Consider the following 23,180-nt stretch of genomic DNA (forward strand, 5'->3'; position numbering starts at 1 on the left):
GGCTTAAGAAATACCTCACATTGGAGAGAGTGGCTTTCAAGGGTGGGGAATCTGCCACAGGCTCCCCACCCCTGCATTTCAATCATGGGAGACAAGAGGTTGAATTAGAAGTTGCAAGGGACCAATTTGAATCCCTGATGCTTCCTAGTTCAGTTACTATGAATGTCACTTAATTTATTTTTGCCTCAGTTTTCTTATCTCTAAAAACGAGGATAATGACATTCATATTACTCCTGTTAAAGGGATTTTTTTGTGTGGAACAAATAGAATAGAGTGCATTAAGTGTTTGTGAAATCTTAAAATATTATGGGTAAGCTAAATGAAAACAAATCTAATGGCCTTGATATAGATTCACTATGATGCGGTTTGTTTGTTTGTTCGTTTGTTTTGTGTGTGTGAGTGTGTGTGTGTGTGTGTGTGTGTGTGTGTGTTCTCCTCATTCATTAGAAGATATGCAAACTGGAGATTTCCAATTGCCTGTCTTCTTTCTTCTTATTTGACTAATCTGAACCATTTTTACATCATGGACTCCTCCTTTTTCCAAGTTATTTTTTCTGTCCTTGAATTTTTTTAACCTGACATTCCTCCTATTGCTCAAATATTACCTCTTGGTCTCCTTTACCATATCATTCTCTTCCCTAAATCCTAAAGTAGAACTCCATGAACTTTGAACTCTAAGACTCTGTCCTGGATCATTTTAATACCTCTCCTCATGTCTTCTCCCTACATGGTCTCATCTCCTCTGACTTCAATTATTATCTTCACATAGCTAACTCACAAATCTATTTATCTAGTAAAAATCTTTCTTATGAACTCCAAACTCTTATCTCTAGTCGCTTGCTAAATATTATCACCTGGATGTGCAATCAGAATTTTTTTGAAATTTCTATTTTCTTTATATAAAGCAAAGTTAAAATTTTTTACCTGACTCACCAAAAATTCTTCTTATCCTAATCTATTTGTTCCTATTAAAGGAACCATATTCATTAAATTTCTAAAGTATCACCCTTTCTCACTGACCATTTGGTATCAATCAAATGATCAGTCTTGTTGATTCTACCTTAACAACAATTCCCACCCTTCCTCTTTACTCATATGGCTACTGCCCTAACTTACATCCTTATCTCCTCTTATCTATACTATAATAGTAACTGCTTAATTGAAATTTCTGAATTCAGTCTCCAAAATACAGCCTCCACACAGCTGTTAAAATTTCATGCTATGGCAAAGATCTTACCAATTAATTCACACCCTTATTCAGAAGTCTTTAGTAGCTACCTACTGTCTATAGGATAAAATATAGCCTGCATATCCTGACTTCTAAGTCCTCTGCTATCTGGCTCCAAGCAATATTTCTAATGTTACATCATTCTCCATGCTTACTTTATACTTCCACAAACTATGTATATATATGTATATGTACATATACATATATATATATATGTATATTGCAAGCTGTTCCCTGAACTTGACATTCTAACTCCCAGTCCTTGCTCATACACAAGCTGTATCATATGTATATTTATATACATATAATTCTCTTTAGCATCATTTTCTTCCTTCAACATTGTACTTCTACGAAGACTTCCTTGTTCCCTTAGTAGGACATCTTTGTATAATGCTTATCTGTTTCCACTCAGAAAAAGGGAAGTTCCTTGGAGGCAAGTACATTTTCATTTTTGTTTTTGTATTTCTACTAACACGATGCCTGAACAACATAGACAAATTTAGATGGATACATGCTTTCAAATACAGCTTCAAACACTTAGCTATGTCATCCTAAGTAATCCTCATAACCTTTCTTAGCCTCAGTTTTATAAACTGTAAAATGAGGATAATGGTAGAACTTAAATTAGAGGTTTTGTTGCAATAAAAGTGCTTTGTAAACTTTTAATCGCTATGTAAATGCTAGCAATGATGATGATGATGAAAACATCCATAAAGTGAAGGCTATTGCAAGTCCTTCCAAGCTTTGAATGTGGTACATATAACTTTGTCAACCAAGGAACAGTTTTTCCAGGATCAAAACACTCATTGTCAGATTGAATACAGGGTAATGCATAATTTTTCTATGAAACCTCTGAGATTCAATTTACAAAGTTATAGGAAAGAGTCGCTATCATGAATTGGTGGATGGGATGTCCATGTAGGTGAAATCACAGATATCTGAAGTTGATGGTGATTAGCATGTGAATAGCCCTTTAAGATTTGCAAAGCACTTCATGTGTATTGTTTGATCCTCACAACCCTAGGAAGCATTATTATTAACTTAATCTTACAGATAAGGAAATGGATTTAAAGAGATTAGATTACTTGTCCAGAATAACACAGCTAGTAAGTATCTGAGACAGGACTTGAACCCAGATATTCCTAGCTCTAAATTCATTGTTCTATACTATTCCATCTGGCTGCCTTGGTAATAAATAACTGTATTAAACATGAAGTCCATAAATAGCAAAAATGTACTGACAACACTATCGTTAATGTTCTCAACTGTATGATATCTGAATTTTCTTTATTAAAATTACAATTTGCATATTGGGAGACAGGGCAAGACATGTGGTTGGGTTTGCTCCTTCATTTCAAATGTTGAGTGCTTATTTCTATGCTATTGATTAAATTAGCCCCTTGCTGACAGAGGGATGTAGAATCATAGATTGAGACCTGGGTAGAATATTAGGGATCACTGTCAAATTCCTTCTTTTATATATTAAGAAACTGAATCAAAGAGAGGGAAAGTGGCTTCCCCAATGTAGTAAAGATTAAATAATGTCAGTCAGGATTTCCACTCATGTCCTTTGATTCTGGATGCAGTGATATTTTTCTGTTATGCTACCATGCACTGCAATTCATACTTGAAAACTGGAAGTCTCATCAAAAACAAAAACAAAAACAAAACAATAAGCTTTATTGGGAGAGTTCTCCTTTGCTGTGTGTGTGCGTGTGTGCGTGTGTGTGTGTGTGTATTCACCTCTGTTGCTAGCATCAACCTCATCTTTATACAGAATAGGTGGTGGGGGTTACAGTGTTGGTGGAAAGTCTTCCCCTGTCCCCCAAATAGTTTACCTACTCACTGATGCCTGACATTCCACTCAAAGATCTTAATTCCCTTAACTCATGTATTTGATTCTTGTCAAAGTTCAAATCCCTTTGGAAGAGGTAATATTTTAAGATGTTGTTAATCATTTACATTTTAGCATGAAGTAGTTACAGTTCTTTTCTTGAGAACAAATTAGATGGAACAGAGATTGAGGTTTCTGGATTTCTGAGGTGTGCTTAAGATTGACTTGAAAATTTGGATCAGGAGCAATTCTGGTTTCCTCTCTTGCCTAGATGTCAATGATTTATATTTCTTTAAAAATTCTAATGAAACATTAGAAATATTGAAGCATAGAATTCCCTATAAAGCAATGAACTCTTCTCTTTCTACCAACATGGGCCAGGAGCTATCTACTTTATCTTTGTCATATGGAAGTATAGGAGTTTATGTTGTTTTACACATATTATTGACTTATTTTTTTATTCCTTCTATTTTTAACACTCTCTTTTGTGGATCTTCATATGTATTTCAATTAATCTTTATAATTATCTTCATGGGGGCAGCTAGGTGGTGCAGTGGATAGAGCATCAGTGCAGAAGTCAGGAGGACCTGAGTTCAAATCTCACCTCAGACACTTGACATTCACTAGCTGTGTGACCTTGGGTGAGTCACTTAACCCCAATTGCCTCACCCTGGGTCATTGTCAGTCATCCCGATGAATATCTCGTCACTGGATTCAGATGGCTCTGGAGGAGAAGTGAGGCTGCTGACCTGCACAGCCCTCCCTCACTCAAAAAACAAAGTCAAGTGCAATTCATATAATTATTTCTCTGATGGCATGGTCTTCTTTGGCAATGAAGGGCGAACACACACACACACACACACACACAAAATTATCTTCATATCACTTTTTGCCTCTTTGCATTTTTCTGTTAACACCTCTTTAAATCTGGTCCAATGGTTTCAACCTGAAGGTTATAGATTCCAGGGAAGGAAAAAGAATATGCTTGTATGCATGTGAAATTTGGAAAAGGATGTTGGAATGCATTTATAAATAAAAAACAAGCATATGTCTTTAGATTGAATAAATAATATCTCTAATGTTCATATGATCCTTTGTTTCAATAGAATATAACCTGAATCCCAAAGTCAATTGATATGTGATTTCTTGTCATATCATCTTCTTCCCAGAGTCTTTTCCTTCAGCAATCTCAAGTGAGTTTAACATCATACATCTACTCTCTTAAAGCTCAAAGGCAGAAAGCTCTGAAACAATGGCAGAGCCCAAAGAACCTGAAGAGACTTCTTAAAAGAGCTGAAGATACTGGAATTCTCCTCTCTCCACTCTTATTAACTGCACATTAAAAAAGAAAAAAAAAACACCAAAAGAAACAAAGAAAAAATGGTAACCTAGAATATATTCTGAGAATAACAACTGACATAGGAAGACTTCTTAAAGGAAAGGGGGATGTTTCTTTAGAAGAGAAGACTGAAGGGAGCAGGGGAGAGAATATATATATATATATATTCATATATTTATGTGTGTGTATTTATATATATATATATATATATATATATATATATATACACAAGCATGCATGCAAATGTTCCAACATACAAATATACAAATCTGTCACATATTCCTCTTGTATATTATAATAGTAATAATAATAACTAACATTTCTATATCACTTTAAAGTTTTCAAAAAACTTTAAATGCATTTTTCACTTTAGTGGGCCTCAGTCATTTTACTAACTTCTGTGTACCTTAGTTTCCTCTTCTGTAAAATATGAAGGCTAGACCTGAATATTTCTAAATTCTTTTTCAGTGCTAAATCTACAATCTATGATTCTCGCAATATCTATATGAGATAGGTCACACTTGAGTTATTATCTTTGTTTTACAGAAGAAACCAAGGTTTAGAAAGGCTATCTGGCAATCATGTTCACATGGTCATGTGGTATTATGGGCAAGACTGAAATCTAGGTCTTCGTGATCCCAAGTCCAAGTCTATCCCCAAAGCCAAGCTGCCTTGCTGGCATGTCATGGTGATGGCAGCTATTCAAGAATCAGAAGACTGACTAGTGAAAAGAGACTTTAGATTTGATTTTTTTGTTGTTGTTCCCAGAAGAAAGGACAAGGGAGAATGAGTGGATGTTACAGAATCAGATTAAGCTACCAATAATGTGTTAACATGCAATGGGATGTTCTGTGATGTAGTTTGTTCACACATTGGAATAACTCCATGCAGAATGTGGATGTTGTCAGGAATATTGAGTGGGGGCAATTATAATCAATGGATGAAACTAAATGGTAAACCCATGGAGAGTTCAGATTTTATGATTCTAATATCTATCTGATTCTTTGAGCTCTCTATCATTTCAGTGGTCACTCTTCTTAAGGTATGTTTCCTGAATCTGGACAACCACCACCACCAATCCACCATGACAACAGTACTCTGGAAGCTACCAGTCTTTTATGAATTTCACAGAAAGTAACAGGAACAGCTGAGGTCTGCTGAGATCAGTTGTCTTGGTGAGTGTGCAATTAACCATCATCCAAATATACTCTGGCCATACATGACTTCAGCAAAGGGCAAAAGAGAAAACATTCATGGAGAGGTGTTGTAAGAGATACAATCCCAGCCTACCATGTTCCCCGGTGGGGATAAAATATTTCTGCATGGGATTATGACAGTAGCAAAACGTGGGGCTTCCTACCTCTTCTCTCTTCCCCTCCTCCCTTGCACACTTTGACTCCTCAGGGTTCCCTCCTCCTGACTGTTCACACATAGATCAGAGCAGCTGGGGAAAGGACAGCTGCCAACATGTGCTCCAGTGGCAGTCAGCCAAAAGTACCAGCATCCCTGTTAGCTTGGTGCATACCACTCAGATTCAGGCTCTGCTTCATGGGTGTGCCAATGAAAAATAAATATGAAAGAAACCCACCAAACTGAAATGCAGATAAATCAATGTTCATATAAAAAAGTTTTAGGGCTTGCCTGAATTTGTTCTCTACTTGTCAGTGAGGAAATTCAGAATTAAATGGTTTCTGTGAAACATGGTCATACAGCACACGAAGAAATATATTCAAGATAACATTTGAATTAGGCCAGGGCCTGGTTTTGATAGCCACCTGTGTCTTATTCCAAACTGAAACATTAAAACCAGGCTCCAATTTATTAGCTCCACTGCCATCTAGCTATTTCCTTGGATGCTGTCTGAGTGGTTGACTTAGTTTTTCATTATAAAAATCTAGTATCATATAAATACAGGGGGAAAGAAATTACAAAAAAAAATAAAGTCCAGCCATCAGAGAATAAGCTTTGCATAATCCTTCTGGTTAAAATAGCACCATTTTGTAGTAGCTATATTATGACAAACTCAAGGAAAATCAAACTTGGACTGTGGAAAAAATCCAATAGACCAAATGCAAATAGAATCCTGAAACAATGAGTCCAGAAATAAGGCAAGGCAGTTGGAGAATGATAATGAGGGAGGGGAGCTGTGCATGCCAAAAGTGATATATAGTAGTTTTTACTAGAATACTTTACTCTGGTTTTTCAATAAAACAGTAATAGCTACTGTCTCAAAGCAGTGATATGAATCTAGAAATGCAATTGCATATGGTTCATCTGATCTGAGTTTCTTGCTGTGTGGTTCAACTCCCAGAAATGTGTGATCTAGGGAGAAGAAATTCCAAGCTTTGGGGTAGATGGGAAGAGGTTTTAAAAGTGTGAGAAAAGTGAGAGGAGAAAAGAGGAGAAACTTTCTTGAACCTTGAGCTGCAAGTATCAAAATGAAGTCAATTTGTAAAATGAAATTGCATTTTAATCTTAACTACAATTCCCTGTCTGATATGTAAATAAATAAAGATAAGTATACTCAAATAAGATGGTCAGCGATGTTTAGTGCCACATACCTTTACTTGCATTTTTATTTGACTTGATTTCTAAATCTATTCCTCTTCTCTCCTTTCCTCCCCAGAGAGCTATCGCTTGTAACAAAGACTGAAAATGAAAAGCAGGGAAATGAGCAGTTCAGCCAAACTAACCAACATATAGGATTATAGATTTGGACCTGGAAGGGACCTTAGAGGTCACCCAGTGCAAACTCTTCATTTTATAGCTGAGGAACTGAACAAGGCCAAGATAAGTTAAGTGTAATGCCTGAGCTCACACAGGTAGTAAATACAGGTTCAGATTTTGAACCTAGGGCCTCTGACTCTCAATCCAGTACTTTTTCCATCTCACCACTACATGTACTGAATCTGATAATATATGCAGTATTTCACATACATATTTTTCTCCCCTTCCCTCATGCAAAGAAGGGGAAGGTAATGCTAAATATTTTCTAAAATATTCCAATGTAAGGAATTTATAAGCTTCTTATTCAGCCTTTCCTTCACAAAGAAATACATGGCATAAATGTAGCTGATAAATTCTACTATTTTCAAAACAGTAGAGATTTGACTTAAGAAATTTAAGAAGGAAAGAAATTGGCTAGTGAGTACATTTTTGTTTGGTTGAATCCCAGAAGATGGACCATATTCCATCAAGGTTTTTTCCTCCTTAAAATCAACTCTCCCTCTTTCTGTCCAGAAGACATTCTCCTTATTGTATTACAAAACAAATAACTAGCATAAAGAGACTTTCAATGCCATTATTTCTGATGCAAAGGATCCTTTTCTCCTTCCAGTGTTCCAGTGTGACTTCTAGGACATCAGAAGTAGGGCAAACGCATAAAAATCTCAGAGCAGAATTGTGAAACGTGAGGTGAGAAAAAAATAATAAAATTAAACAAGGCCAAAAGTGCATTACAATGAATATACCCTAAATGCAAAAAGAAGATGAAAAATAATTCAAGTACAGATCCCTTGAACTCTCCCCAAGATTGAATATTTTAAATGAAGAGGATAGGATATGGTTATCATTGACCTCTTCTGATACTCAGACTCTCAATCAGCATTGACAGCTGAACACAATCAGCTTCAGTGTGAGTTTTGTCACAGTTAACAAACCAAATGGATGCAGATCAAAACACTTTTTTTATGTCAGGAACAGAGCTCAGTTGTCAAAAAAGCATTGTGATGAGTGGCCATGGGGAGACATCCCAGCAATAATCAATCGCCAATCAGTCATGGAAAGTGCTTATTCTGCTCTTATGAGATCCTCTTCATTACTTGGTGTGCGCTGATCTCAGGGGGAAAAAGATAAAGGTTTCCTTCAATGAATAAAGCAAGAGTTTCCATGCAGAGACAGATAAGGAGAGGAAAAGCAACTTAAATTACCACAGTCTGTAAAAAGATTCAGAAACCAGTTTTTCTCATTTTTTTAGTGGGGTTATTCAGTTATTTAAAAAAATAATAAGACCCTCCTTAATGGGAAGGGGTCATTTAATCTAGGACAAAGTTTGCATTCTTGGAGATTCATAATTCAGTTTTTCTTTCACAAAGCAACATAAATAGAACCGAAAGAGTCAGATTCCCAAGACGGAAATTGACACAATGAAATATGGAGGTGTTATCAGTTTTATGGGAGGGGAAAAATAATAATATCCTTATTACAGTAAAAGGTTCATGATTATACATATATATATGTATATTAATTTTAGGTAAAGGTTAGATAACTAAATGGAATATAACACAGAAATGCCACTGTAAAAACATCGCGCTCACATGGTTTGAACTTATAGAAGATTTTCTTTTCTTTTCTTTTTTTAATCATTCATCCCTCTGGAGATCTGTACATAATGACATTAAATCCTACCAGAAGGGGAAAAATGCCATTTCTTCTATTCTGACCATTTTTTTTCAAAGCATAGGCATTATCTTTTCCTTAAGTGCACTGATGGCTGTGTTGGCAGCTCTCTCTCCACCACGAAACCATAGCTGAATGCTCTTGGCTGGCAGTCTGCGTGAAGGGATGCGATTCGGATTTTGTTTTCATAGTGGAAAATAGGTTTGCCAACATAGCTCCAGTGTATGAAAGGGGGAGGACAGCTGTATTTGGTTTATAATAAATCTTTCACAAATCAGTAAAAGCAAATAGACAGCACAACTGTAAACTATAAAAGTGGAAAATATTAAACAAGGGGCAGCGAAGTTGTTAAACTTTCCCACAGATGCTGGTGGTTTAAAAAAAAAAAAGAAAGAAAGAAAGAAAAGCCTGGACCCAATACACACATACAACTCCTGTGGAAAGTGGTCCAAATAGCACTGGAATCACTGCTTATTAGAGGGAAAAATCTGTTAAGGTGACTTCTGTGGCATCAGACTAGAGGTGTCTCCAGCAGCTCCCTCCTCCTATTACTGAATGTTAGTGCAGAATAATTACTTGCTTGCCAAAAATGACAGGACATTGACCCTGCAGACTTATTGAATTCTCATTGCTTGCCTCCAGGCCATGTCGGGGGTTATTCAATTTTGCCTGAGGAGGACAATCTATTATGAGAGATGAGTCAAGAAGGCATCTTCCCTGATTGCCCACCAAAACCATTACCGCTGCGCCGAGAGGGCATCAGCAGTGAGTGGACAGACAAGACAACACTGATGTCGATTACCAAGGGACAAGATACAATTTACATCGCTTGGAGCCATAGGACAGAGGGCAATCAGTCCTGGGAATAAGGCACCCACCCTGGAGTGAGTGGGTATTAACAGCACAAAAGCAACTGAGCTAATTGCTTATGCTGGATGTGACCTTTAACCTTACAGGATATTAGCTGATTGGTTTGATCTGTAATTATGCAGATAATTCTACATTGATAAAACAAATACCCCTGAATGGAAATAAAATAGCATATAGCTACCTAAATGATGAAAATCTTTGAGCTTCTTTTTTTCCATTTTGTTCCAGCCTTGCCTTTTCTTTTTCAGGATGTTTTGTCACCAGTAATGCCACCAGGAATTTGTTACAGGACATTTCATGTCAAAACTATACACAAGAAAGGGGCAGATTGGGAATACCAGCCATATGATTGCCCACCCACACCGGACTTTTCCCTATGGAAAGAATGAAGTAGCCACTTGGCAATAGGCCTTTCCCCTTAAATGCCTTAGGAAGTTGCATTGTAAAATTGTGATTTGAGGCTCAGTTAGCTCAATAAGCCAATTTCATGGTGCTAATGCTAACATATAACAAAATCAAGTAAGGCTTCTTTTTAGATTTGAATGTTCGTTAAAACCCAAGGATGGGAAGCTTACCACATTAGCTCCTGGTATCCTAGCAAGGGTATCATGCTAAATTGAAAAGTCAATTTGACTTTATGACATTCAACTTGAAATATTTTATTACTTTTTTTAACAAAGAGGATTTAATTGAAGGAATTGGAAAAGTTCTCATTATCTCAGGATCATGAGAGGTAAGGGTGATGCTGGGGTATTGGAGTGTCACAATATGCTCAATTTAGCAAAGAAAGGTATTTTTTTTCCAGTATATATGGATCATGTAATGCTGGGTACTACAGCATCAAGGAGTATACTTCTTGTAGAAATAATAGTTTCTATCACATATGCAACTTTAAAAGAATGCATGGGAAACTGTGTCAAATATGAAGAATGACCTTCACCACCTTGGATCTCTCTAGCTATGCTATTAAGATACGTTGCAGTTGCTGTAACAGGCAAATCACCTTTCATCCTCCCAAGAATACTGATTAATTAGGCCATGAAATGAGGGTGATTTGTAAAAGAGCTTTACAAAACAAATGCCTTTTGAGATTTTCTGCTTAGAGTCTGCTCTAAAGAAAGCTTGCAACTAAAGAAAATCACATTAAACCACTGACTTAAAGATTTGAACATGTGGCAGAAAGGGTCAAAGTAACTACCAGACCCTCATTTCATGCAACAAAATGGCAGAAACTACTCATTATTTGAAGCATCGCATCTTGGCTTTCACCCAATCCTTATAGAGATTGGCACACTTGCCATAGCAAAAACCCATGCCTAAATCAGTGCAACTGATGACTTAAATTTTCATTGTGTAATAAGATGCTAAATGCCCTAATTGCAAATTCCTTTCTTTATGCAGGGCTTCATAGTCTCAAAGTACTTTCATATATATATATATATATATTACATCATTAGACTCTCACAATAATAAAATATAAAATAAACACAGTATGTATCTTTGTCCTTCGTTTTGAAGATGCAGAAAGTGAGGCTCAGAGATTTCTAATTAGACATTCAACAAGCAGTGAATATACGCTAAGCTCAAGGAGCTCTGCTAGGCACTGGTAAGAAGTGGACCAATATTAAGATGATATCTGAACTCAAGAGTGGGAAAGTGGAGGAATAAGCTTTTATTAAATGTCTACTTAGCAGTTGTGTGATCCTAACCAAGTCATTTTACTTCTGTATCAGTAAGCACCCCGGCATACACAGGGAGGTCTGCTATCACAGGTTCTTTGATCTGGTTCTCCAATAGGAAAGGCAACTTTTGAGGGGTTAACAATCACTTTAATCAAACAGATGTATCATTCACTTAGTTCAGGGGGAAAAGTCAGCACTCTGAACTTCAGAGAAAATACAGAGAAATCAAAGATCAATAGACATGGCTTCCTCTTTTTGACCATAATCAATACATACATCACAACTCAACAGACAGGTCCAACTGTCTGACGATAGTCACCAGAGAGGGAAGCACCAACATCTGGATTCTCAAAAGCTGGGGGCTGCTTAGCAGCTTCCAAGACTCGCATCTGGCATGCAAAACTTCCTCCAAAAACTAAGCCTCCAAATAAATTTGCACCTCAGAGTCTTCATACACTTTTTTAGAGTCAGAGGCCATCACATCCCTTGAGAACCAATGCCTCATTAACGAAAGGTGTAGACCTTCCTACAAATCTTTTCAGGACCAACAATGGGTGGGAAAGATCTTCCTTAATCACATTTTCAGAGGCATTTTATTTTTTGGTATAAACAAAAATAGAAAAAGATCCTAATTTGCTTGCCTTCACAACTTCTATGTGCCTTCATCTCTTCATCTGTCATCTGGAATATGGCAGTTTAATGTGGGGTTTAAATTTGACTCTGAAGACCCATTCTAGCTCTAGCTCTGTGATTTTTTACATTTTCTTTTTTTCCATCTTTCTGTCTACTGTCCAAGCTTACTTGGTTTAACATCTTGGTCTCCTAATTTGTGTCCCTGCTTCAGTCTTTAATCTCACTTCAATTCACTTTCCCTAGATTTATTTCATATTACTCTCCTTCATGAAATAATAATCACATTAAAACAATGTTTTAAATTTCTAAATTGAATTGAATTTATTGAATTGAATTGCAGACTGTAAGGCAGTTGAATACAAATGCTTAGCATAATGTCTGGCGCACAATAAGCAATTGATAAATGAAACAGGAAAGAAAGAACAAACATAATATTATTACTGGGCATTTATTAAGCACTTTATAAATATCATCTTATTTGATCCTCAAAGCAACTTACATGCAGATTATGAAGAGCTTTAACTACTGAGCTAAGAAGTTTGTATTTTATCCTAGAGGAGATGAAGCAGTAGAGAAACACTGAAGATTTTTGAGCTGGGAAAGGATAGGGCTGGACCTTGAAAAAGATTATTTGGGGAGCTAGGTGAAAGACAGAGCAGGAAGTAGAAGATCCAGAACCAGGAAGACAGAACAGCAGATAAAGTACCAAGTCTGGTGTCAGGAATGCTCATCTTGGTGAGTTCAAATCTGGTCTCAGACACCTATTAGTTGTGTGATCCTAGATGGGTCACTAAACTCTATTTGTTTCCATTTCCTCATATGTAAAATGAGCTGGCAAAAGAAATGGCAAACCACTATGTCTGTCAAGAAATACCCAAATGGAATCATAAAGAATCGGATGCAAATGAAATGACTGAACAACCACATTGGTACTAATGATGATGACAATAGTAACAGCTGACAATTATATTACAATTTCCATGGGCCATGCACTGTACTAAGTACTTTAAAATGATTACCTCATTTGAGCTTCATGACAACTATGCGGTGCAGGTGCTACTATTATCCTCTTCATATGGAGGAAACTGAGATTAGTACATTTCTGAGACTAGATTTGGAATTGGTTCTAATATTGGATATTTACTTCAATATTTCAAGAATCAGTAATTTAATCAATATTGGAAGTTCTTACAAATATGTAGGCAACATGACGGCATTAATAAATGGCCTTTAAAATTCAATGTGTACCTCAAAGGAAAATAAAAGAAATAAAACAGAAAGCAACCAGCAAACCAGAAACAAAAATTAAACAAACAGATAAATAAATGGGTAATAAATTATATGAATGAAAGAACAGCTAAATAAGTCAATGAATAAGTGCACAAAAATGAATGACTAAGTGAAGGAGCAAAAAATGAACCATACATCACTGTGTGGTACCTGTTTTGTTGATATCTCACTGTACTTATCCATAGGTTAATCTTATAATTATAGACATACAATTCACCACTGGGTATATATTTGAAGCTTTTCCTAGTTGGCATAATTTTCTAGAGTTTTAATTTCACTCTAATAGCTTTTAAGAAGGCAAGGCCAGGACAGTTAGGTGGCCCAATAAAGTACTGATCCGGGAGTCAGGAGGATCTGATCTGAAATCTGGCCTTAGACACTTACTAGTTCTGTGACCCTGGGCACCCTAATTGCCTACAAAACAAATCAAATAAAATGAAAAAAAAAAAAGCCACAACTCCGCCTCTCCTCCCCCCCCCCAAAAAAAAAACATAAAAAAAGAAGCCAAGGCCATTTCTATGCTACTATGTGGTATTTATCAAAGTAGGATGTTAGTGGAGATTATTAATATATATTCATGGTTATTACTGTCATACATTTTCTGTGGGATACTTAAAAGTCAGTGTAACAGTAAGCACCCCAACATACATAGTGGGACCTGTATCACAGGTTCTTAGATCTGCATTCATAAAAGAAAAGTAACTTTCAAGGGGTTAACAATCACTTTAATCCAGCACGTATATCATTCCTTTAACCAAGCACGCATATCATTCACCTAATTCAGGCGAGTCAGCACACTGAACTTCAAAGAAAATACAGAGAAATCAAAGATCAACAGATATGGCTTCCTCTGCTTGAATTCAACAGACAGATCCAACTGTCTGACCATAGTTACCAGAGAGGGAAGCACCAACATCTGGGTCTTCAAAGCCAGGGAGCTCCTTTAGCAACTTTCCAGAGTTCCCATGTGGCCAAACCAACACTTCTAGTCAATAAGGCCCAAAGTAAAACCTCAACTCCAGCTATTTATACCTTTTTCAGAGCCAAGGGGCATCACAACCCTTGAGAACAAGTGCCTCATTAACAAAAGGTATGGGCCTTCCCGCAAATCTTCCCTAATCAAACTTCCTTTAATGGGCAGGTCCATTAATAGGTGGGAAAGACCTTTAATCACATTAAAATAATTAATAATACAAATACATATACTGTTTCTAGTTAAAGAAACTTGTTTCTGTACTTTACTCTTTGTAAAGACTCTTGATTGATAAATGAAAAATTCAATCAGAGGAACTTGATTGTACTAAAACAAAAACAACAAAAGATCCTATTTTTCTTGCCATCTCAGACAGTCATTACATTTTTGCATATGCAATTCTTTATCAGGCTCTTCCCTATATTCTTCAGAACAACGAACCATTTTTATTTGGTCTGGACCTGTGCAAAAAATAGCAACTACTCTTTTATAAATTTGTAGTGTATTTACTTTCAACATTTTAAAAATTTAGAATTACGATTTTTCTCCTTCACTTCAAACTCATTCCCATCTGCTAAGAATGATGCAAATATAATATCAAGTATTAATGAGAAATCATTGAAAAACATATTTCCATATTAGCTCTGCCATTCCCACCACTCCTAAAGCAAGAAAATTAAAATAAGAAAATCATGCTTCAATTTGCATTCAGAGTTCATCAGTTTTCCCAGGAAGTAGATGCATTTTTTCTCATGAGTTCTTTGGAATTTTTTTTATTCATTATATAGAATGGAGTAGTTAAGTCTTTCGCAGTTTATTATCCTTAAAATATTTCTGTTGGTGTGTACGTTGTATGATCTTCTGTTTCTGCTCTCCACTTTGCATCAGTTCATATAGATTTTCCCAGGTTGTTTTTTTTTTTCCTGAAGCCACCCTGTTCATAATTTCTTATAGCACAATAGTATTCCATCATAATCATATACTAATCATATAGTGTAACTTGTTCAGTTATTCTCCCATTAATGGGCAGCTCATCAATTTTCAATTCTTTATTCTCTCTCTTCCTTCCCTCTCTCTCTCTGTCTTATATGTGTATGTGTGTATATGTGTACACACATACATGTAAATGTATATATATATACATATGTGTGTATATAAATATTTGTGTATGTGTGTGTGCGTGTGTGTGTGTGTTACATATACGTCCATTTCCTTTTATCTCTTTGGGATACAGACCAGGTAACTGCATTGCTGGGTCAAAGGATATATATAGTTTTATAAACCCTTACAAATTGTTCTCCAGAATGTTTGGACCAGTTCACAGCTCCATCAACAGTTCACTGATGTATCTATTTTTCCATATTATCTCCAGCATTTGTTGTTTCTGATAAGTGCAGCAACTTTTTTTTCTGAACATTCTGTGGGTTGCCCTCCATCTTAATTATTTAACTGAGATTGCCCTCTCTACAGTTATAAATGATCTCTTAATTAGCAAATATAATGACCTTTTCTCAATTTTCATCCTTCTTGATCTCTTTTCAGCACTTGACATTGATCACTTTCTATTGGATACCTCGTTTTCTCTAGACTTTCATGACTACTCTCTCTTATTTCTACTCCTTTCTGTCCAATCATTTCTCAGTGTTCTTTGCTGGTTCTTCATGTAATGGTCATAACCTTGCATGTCCCTCCAGTTCTGTCCACGACCCTCTTCTCTTTATGTGCTGAGTTGGTGAGATGAGTTGGTGATCTCATCCTCTCCCATGGGTCCAACTATCATATCTACACAAATGATTCCTAGATCTATATATCCATCCCCAGTCTCTCTTGAGCTGTAACTTGATGTCAACAGCTACTTTTGGGAAATCTTGAACTGTATGACCTACAGGTATCTCAAACATAGCATGTCCAAGATACAGTTCAATACCTTCTACCCCACCCAAAGTCTAAAACTATCCCCTTGTCCAAATTTAGCTATTACTGTAAAGGGTACTACTAATTTCCCAATTATCTAAAGTTATAACTTCAATGTCAACCTCAACTTCTCACTTTCACTCATTCATATTACATAATCCACTGCAAAGTCTTGTTTCTACCTTTTTATTTGCCATTGCCCTTTTCTGCACTTACAAAACCACAACCACAGCTAAAGTTTTGATCACCTCTTGCTTGACCTGTTTTAATAGACTTGTAATTTGTCTCCCTGTTTCCAAGTCTCTCTTAACTCTTATCTATCTTCCATTCATATGGCAAGGTGATTTTTCCAAAGTATAGGTCTGACCATACTCAGCCCTATTCCATGCTAAATGAATTCTGGTATCTCCCCATAATTTCTAAGATCAAATATAGAGTCATCTGACTTGAAAGGTATTCTTAACCTCTCCCATTCCTAGATTTGTACATTTTTGCACATTTGATTTTCTTCTTGCCATCTACAGTCTGGCTACATTGGCCTACCCACAGTTCTTTAAGCACTCTTTTACATTATCTGTCCTCCAACCCTGGAAATATCTGTATGTCCTCTTGGTTTCTTCGAGACTAACCGAATCTTACCTCTGCAGGGAGTGTTTCCCCAGCTCTCCCTCAGATTCTAGTGTCTTCTCCTCTTAGATGACCTGCATTCTATTTGCATATATCTTATATGGATGTATCATTTCCATTTTGTCCCTTAAGAATCTAAACTCCTGAAAATGATAAATGTTGGAGAGTATGTGGGAGAGTTGGAACACTAATTCATTGTTGGTGGAGCTATGAGCTCATCCAGACATTCTGGAGAGTGATTTGGATCTATGGCCAAAGGGCTACAAAAATGTGCATACCCCTTGACCCAGCAATATCTCTTCTAGGACTGTATCCCCAAGAGATCAAAAAATGAGAAAGGGTCCCACATGTACAAAAAATATTTATACCAGCACTCTTTGTAGTTGCCAAAAACTGGAAGTCAAGGGGATGCCCATCAATTGGGGAATGGCTGAATAAATTATGGTATATGAACGTAATGGAAAACTATTGCGCCACAAGAAATAATGAAGAAGAAGACTTTAGAGAGGCCTGGAAAGACTTATATGATCTGATGCTGAGCGAAAGGAGCAGAACCAGGAGAACTTTGTGCACAGCAATGACCACAGTGTGCGAGAGTTTTTTTCTGGTGGACTTGGACCTTCACAGCAATGTAAGGATGTAAAAAAAAAAAAAAAAAATTCCAATGTCTAAGGAAAAATACCTTCCACATTCAGAGAAGGGACTCTGGAATTCAGTCTCAGAATGTAGCAGATCTTTTTATTTTGTATGTGTGTGTACATTACATTTTGGTTTGTTATATGATTTTTCCCATTTATTTTAGTTCTACACTGCACGACTATAGTGAAAATGTATTCAATAAGAATGTATGTGCAGATCCTATATGGAACTGTATGCCATCTTGGGGAGAGGGGGGGTATTGGAGGTAGGTAGGAGAAAAAAATCTAAGTTTTATGGTAGTGATTATAGAACATTAAAAATAAATAAAGTGAATATATTTTTAAAAATAAATAAAAAATAGTCTAAACTCCTTGAATATCTATCTATCTATCTGTCTATTGATGTATCTGTCTATCTCTCTCTCTATGTATCTACCTACCTACCTATCTATCTATCTATCTTGTCTTTTGTTGTATTTCCAAAATGCCACAAATACTGGAGTACTGAATATTGAGTTACAAAATGCTGCTTTAATATTTTTCAAAAATGTACTATTTATTTTCAACACTTTCTTATTTTGAGTTCTAGATTCTCTCCCTCTCTCCCACCCATCCCCTTCTTGCTGAGAAGCCAAACAGTATGATATTAATTATAAATGTGAAATCATGTATAATATTTCTATATTAACCATGTCACAAAAAAAATATATATTTCAATTTGCACTCAGAGTTCATCAGTTGTCTCTGTGGGAGTGATATCTGGTGAATAACATTTTTTCTTCATGAGTCGTTTGGAACTGTGGTGGATCATTGTATTGTTCTGAGTAGACAAGTTTTTCACAGTTAAGCAACACTACAAAATTGTTATTACTGTGTACCATAATCTCCCAGTTCTCATTTCACTTTCACTTCACTTCATACAAGTCTTGCAACAATTTTTTTTTTCCTGAAACCACTCCCCTCACAATTTCTTATAGTACAATAATTTTCCATCGCAATCACATGCAGTAACTTGTTTAACCATTCCCCAATTGATGGACATCCCCTCAATTATCAATTCTTGGTCACCACAAAAAAGACCTGCTATACATACACACACACACACACACACACACACACACACATATACACACACCACACACACGTATAGATGTGTACATGCATATATATATATATATCCTTTTTCTTTTTCTCTTTTTAAGTTGAAACTTAAATACTTTGGCCACATAGTGAGAAGATGGGATTCACTAACAAAGACTCCGATGTAAGGAAGCATTTAACATAAAAGGAAAAAGGGATGGTGGAGAATTGGTAGTGTCATTGAATCAATGAACGTGGACTTGGATAGACTTCAAGAGATGCAGGCATATCATGGTCCATGGGGTCATGAAGAGTTTAATATTACTGAATGACTAAATAATAACAACAATCATTAGTAATTTAGAGCAGTTTCCGTCATTTGACTATAGATAACTTTGATTTTTTTTTTTTCTGAAAACTGCTTGTTCATATCCTTTGGCCATTTATCAATTGGGGAATGGCTCTTATTTTTATAAATTTGACTCAGTTCTTTATTTGTTTGAAAAAATGAGACCTTTACTAGAGAAACTTCCTATCAATTTTGTTATATTACTTCATCATCTGTGTTACCATTTATAACAAAATTTAGTTGCCCTGATTATATCCTTTAATTAGATTAATTTTTCTTTTTCTGTGTCTGAGATCATGATTCCTACCCCTAATTTTTTTAACCTCGCTGATGCATAATAGATTCTGCTCTGACTATTTTAGGTCTGTGTGTCTCTTTGTTCCAAGTGTGTCTCTTGTACACAACATATTGTTGAATTCTGACTTCTAATCCAGTCTAACTCCCGCTTCTCTTTTATGGGTTAGCTGATCACATTCAGTTTTGAATACTGTGTATTTCCTTCCATGCTATTTTGTTTTATTTGTTCTTATTTCTCTTTTTATATTGTCCCTCCTAAAAAGTCTGTTTTAGTTCTAACCACTGCTCCCCACTTATCATCACTTCCTCCCATATCAGTTATGCCCTTACCCTTCTATTTCCCTATTAAGATAGAATTCTATGCTGAATTGAGTGTGGATATATATTCTTCTCTCTTTGAATCAATTTTGAAAAGAGTAAGGATTCAAGTATTGCCCACTACCACCTCATTTTCCCTGCACTATAACAATTCTCATTGAGAACTGTTTATATGAGAAAATTTTCCCCATTCTTTCTCTCCCTTCCCCCTTCTCCCAGTGCATCCCTTTCTCTCAATCCCTACATTGATTTTTGGAAATCATCCCAACATAATCGACTCACACTCATGCCCTCCGACTATGTAGAATTCTTTTAACTGCCCTCATAATGATAAAGTTCTTAGGAGTTACGTGAATCATCTTTGCATATAGGAATATAAATAGTTTACCTTTATTGAGTACATTATTACCACCCTTTTATGTTCACCTTTTTATGCTTGTCCTGCATCTTCTATTTCAATGTCAAATTTTCTGTTCAACTCTCTCTGGTCTTTTAATGCTTGGAAGGCCTCTATTTCTTAAAATATCTATTTTCCCCTTAAGAATCATACTCAGTTTTGCTGGATATGCTTTTCTTGGTTGCAATCCTAGCTTATTTGCCTTTTAGAATATCATTTTCCAAGTCCTCTATTGGAGGACTTGGTCTGCTTCAGAATGCCATTTTTAGAGTTGAGAGTCACTTTTTCATTCAAGACTACATTGAAACTTATCTGAGGAAGTCCAGGTGAACTTATAAGATCAGGACATTTTCATTTAAACATAAACACCTGTCTGCTACCTATACACTTTCTCTCTCTCTCTCTCTCTCTCTCTCTCTCTCTCTCTCTCTCTCTCTCTCTCTCTCTCTCTCTCACACGTTTTAACGTTTTACTTTTGGTGCATTCTAAAACTTGACAAATTTTAATACTAGACATATCTCCATGAAGAGGATACTTAACACCAATAAATGCCTCATACTAATATAAAAAGAAGCAAAACTGTTTTAGAATTACATAAATCTCTAAATGAATGCAGAATATTGCAAAGTGACTTTATACTATACTATATATTACAAAAAGTCTCAGATACTTATCCAACAAATGAAAATAACCATGCTTCAACCTCAAAGGTATTCACCTGATTTACACTCATTTGATCTTCATGCTGGGCCATAATAAATGTTAATTTTTTCAGTTTTGTCTTTAATACTCATGGTGATAAAAATAGTTTCTCAGTGAATGAAAGAATCTATATTGATATCTTGTGAATTCAATGCCATCTCATGCAGTACAAATAATTGCAGAAAAGGATGACATTTCACATTTAAAGTCTTTTACGGATGGAAAAACTGTAAGGCTTATTATATGTCAATAAATTTATTTACTTTTTTCAAGGAAATTTGCAAATCACTGTGTATTGCTTTCTTTTCCCTGAGAGATTCATCCCTTTTAATAAAGAATATAACCAAAGAAAAATGGTAAGAAAAGAAAAAAGTTCCAAATTAACCAACACTGGGTCTGAAAGCATATGTGATGTTTCACAGGTACAGTCTCCAACATCTGCAAATAAGGGAGTCATATGTACCTTTTTTCTTTCCTCTTTTGGTCAAATGACATATAAGTATATATTTTATCTAGTAATAAAATGCATTTCTCTATTAAAGAAGTAGTCAAAGGAATCATTCTGAAAGAATGTAATTTTGGCAATATGTTCCTCAGGGCAAGCAAGCTATAATAAAATGTTCAATTTCCCAAGTTTTAACATTATTGAAGACAACGTTCAAATCATTTTAATATTTCTGTCCCCTCCACCTTTAATTTCTATTGGACTTTAAAAAGTAGAACAACAACCAAATAAACACTGACCTTTCTAGTCAAGATTCAGAAAAAATATTGGATGACTCATGAAATCACATTATCCACATAAAAGAAATTTTGATTCAATAAACATTTATTAAGCATCCACTATATGCAAAGCACTAAATAATGTATGAGAAGATACATAGACAAAAATGAAGAGAAAAATCTGCCTTTAAGAAGCCTACATTTTAGTAGTAGGAAAGAACAGGTACACAGGCAATGAAACAGAATAGTTTGAGAAAGCCGAGAGTACTGGTGAGATCTTTGAAACGTTCTCACATGAGGTGATATCAAAACCAATCCTTGAAGACAAATTACGATGTTTCTGAGATGGGCCTTTGAAGGATTTTCATGGCAGGCATGAGAATCACTTCAGCAAATGCATGGAAGTGATAGATGAAATACCATATTAAGAAAACAGCAAACTACTTTTGCATTACAATAATCATAGCCTAGAAACTAGTGATGTGAAAGAAATTTGGAAAAATACATTGAAACCATTGTGTAGAAGACTTTAAATGATAGACCAAGTATTATGATTTACATCATATAGGCAATAGGAAGTCTCTGATGCCTTTGGAGAATATAAATGACACTATTATACCTATTCCTCAGGAAGATGATTTTTGCAGTCATACGGAAAAATACATTGCATAAAGGATTCTATTTCTATTTAACATTTTCTTTAACTTTTCAGAAATGTTAAGATGTATGTGAGGTAAGGAAGCAAGACGTTTGTATCAAACTGATAACATGGTTAGACTATAATACATAAACCTTGCCTATTGGTTGATTCTTGTATTAAACAAGAGAGATGACATTGATAATTGGATCAATTCAAACTGTAGGGGCTAATAAGTCTGAGCTGTTAATGATTATGAAGGATTGATTAAAAATGGATTTTATTATCACCTGTTGGCTCTCTAGTCATTTATCCGGAAAGTTTTCAACACAAACTAATACTTCCTTTTTTATTTCCCTTTAACATTCATTGGAATAAAATAATTAAAATCATACATACACATATGTAGCATACATGTGTATATGTATATGTGTGTGTGTGTGAAATGTGAAGCACTTTCTTCACAACAATCCAATGGATTATCTTTGTTATACTAAAGTGCTAGGTCTGGAATCAGAAGGACCTGAATTCAAATCCTCCCTCACAAACTTGCTAATTATGTGTTCCTCACAAAGTCACTTAATCTCTATGTCCCCAGATTTCCTCATCTGTAAAAACTGGATAGTCATAGCACCTTTCAAAGTTATTGTGATGATAAAATGAGAAAATATTTGTGAAATATCTTGCAAAGCTTAAAGCACTACATAAAATGTTTATTTTGGTAGTAATATTATTAACGGGGCAATGCTCCCATATCAATAGGAAACTGAGGCTGAGAAAGATTAAATGTGTAGCCTAAGATCAAATAGCCAGCTGGTGACAGAATTGGGATTCACATTCAGGCTATCTGACATCTTTTTCAATGGTCTTTCTCTATGCTGACTTTTTCCTTTTTTTGTGAACTTTACATACAATATTCCATTTTTATCCCCTCCCTAATTATCTATTTCCAGGGTAAGATTTACTTTTGAATTATATTTGATGATTGTGATAACTTTGAGCTTAAAATTATCTCCTATTATTTAGTTTTCTTCCTTGCTCATATATTTTAATAGATCCACTGCACTTCACATTCACTAGATTTTTAAACTCAATCAACCCCATTTATTTCTGGAAATTGAATATTATTACATCACATTATTCTACAATGCATCAGATAACAGGATTTCAAGCTGGAACCAATCTCAGAGGTCATCTGGTCCAAATAATTTATTTTAAAGAAGGAGTAACTGAAGAACAGGAAAGGAAACT

This window comes from Notamacropus eugenii, chromosome 7, assembly GCF_028372415.1.
Source record: "Notamacropus eugenii isolate mMacEug1 chromosome 7, mMacEug1.pri_v2, whole genome shotgun sequence".
Taxonomy (NCBI): domain Eukaryota; kingdom Metazoa; phylum Chordata; class Mammalia; order Diprotodontia; family Macropodidae; genus Notamacropus; species Notamacropus eugenii.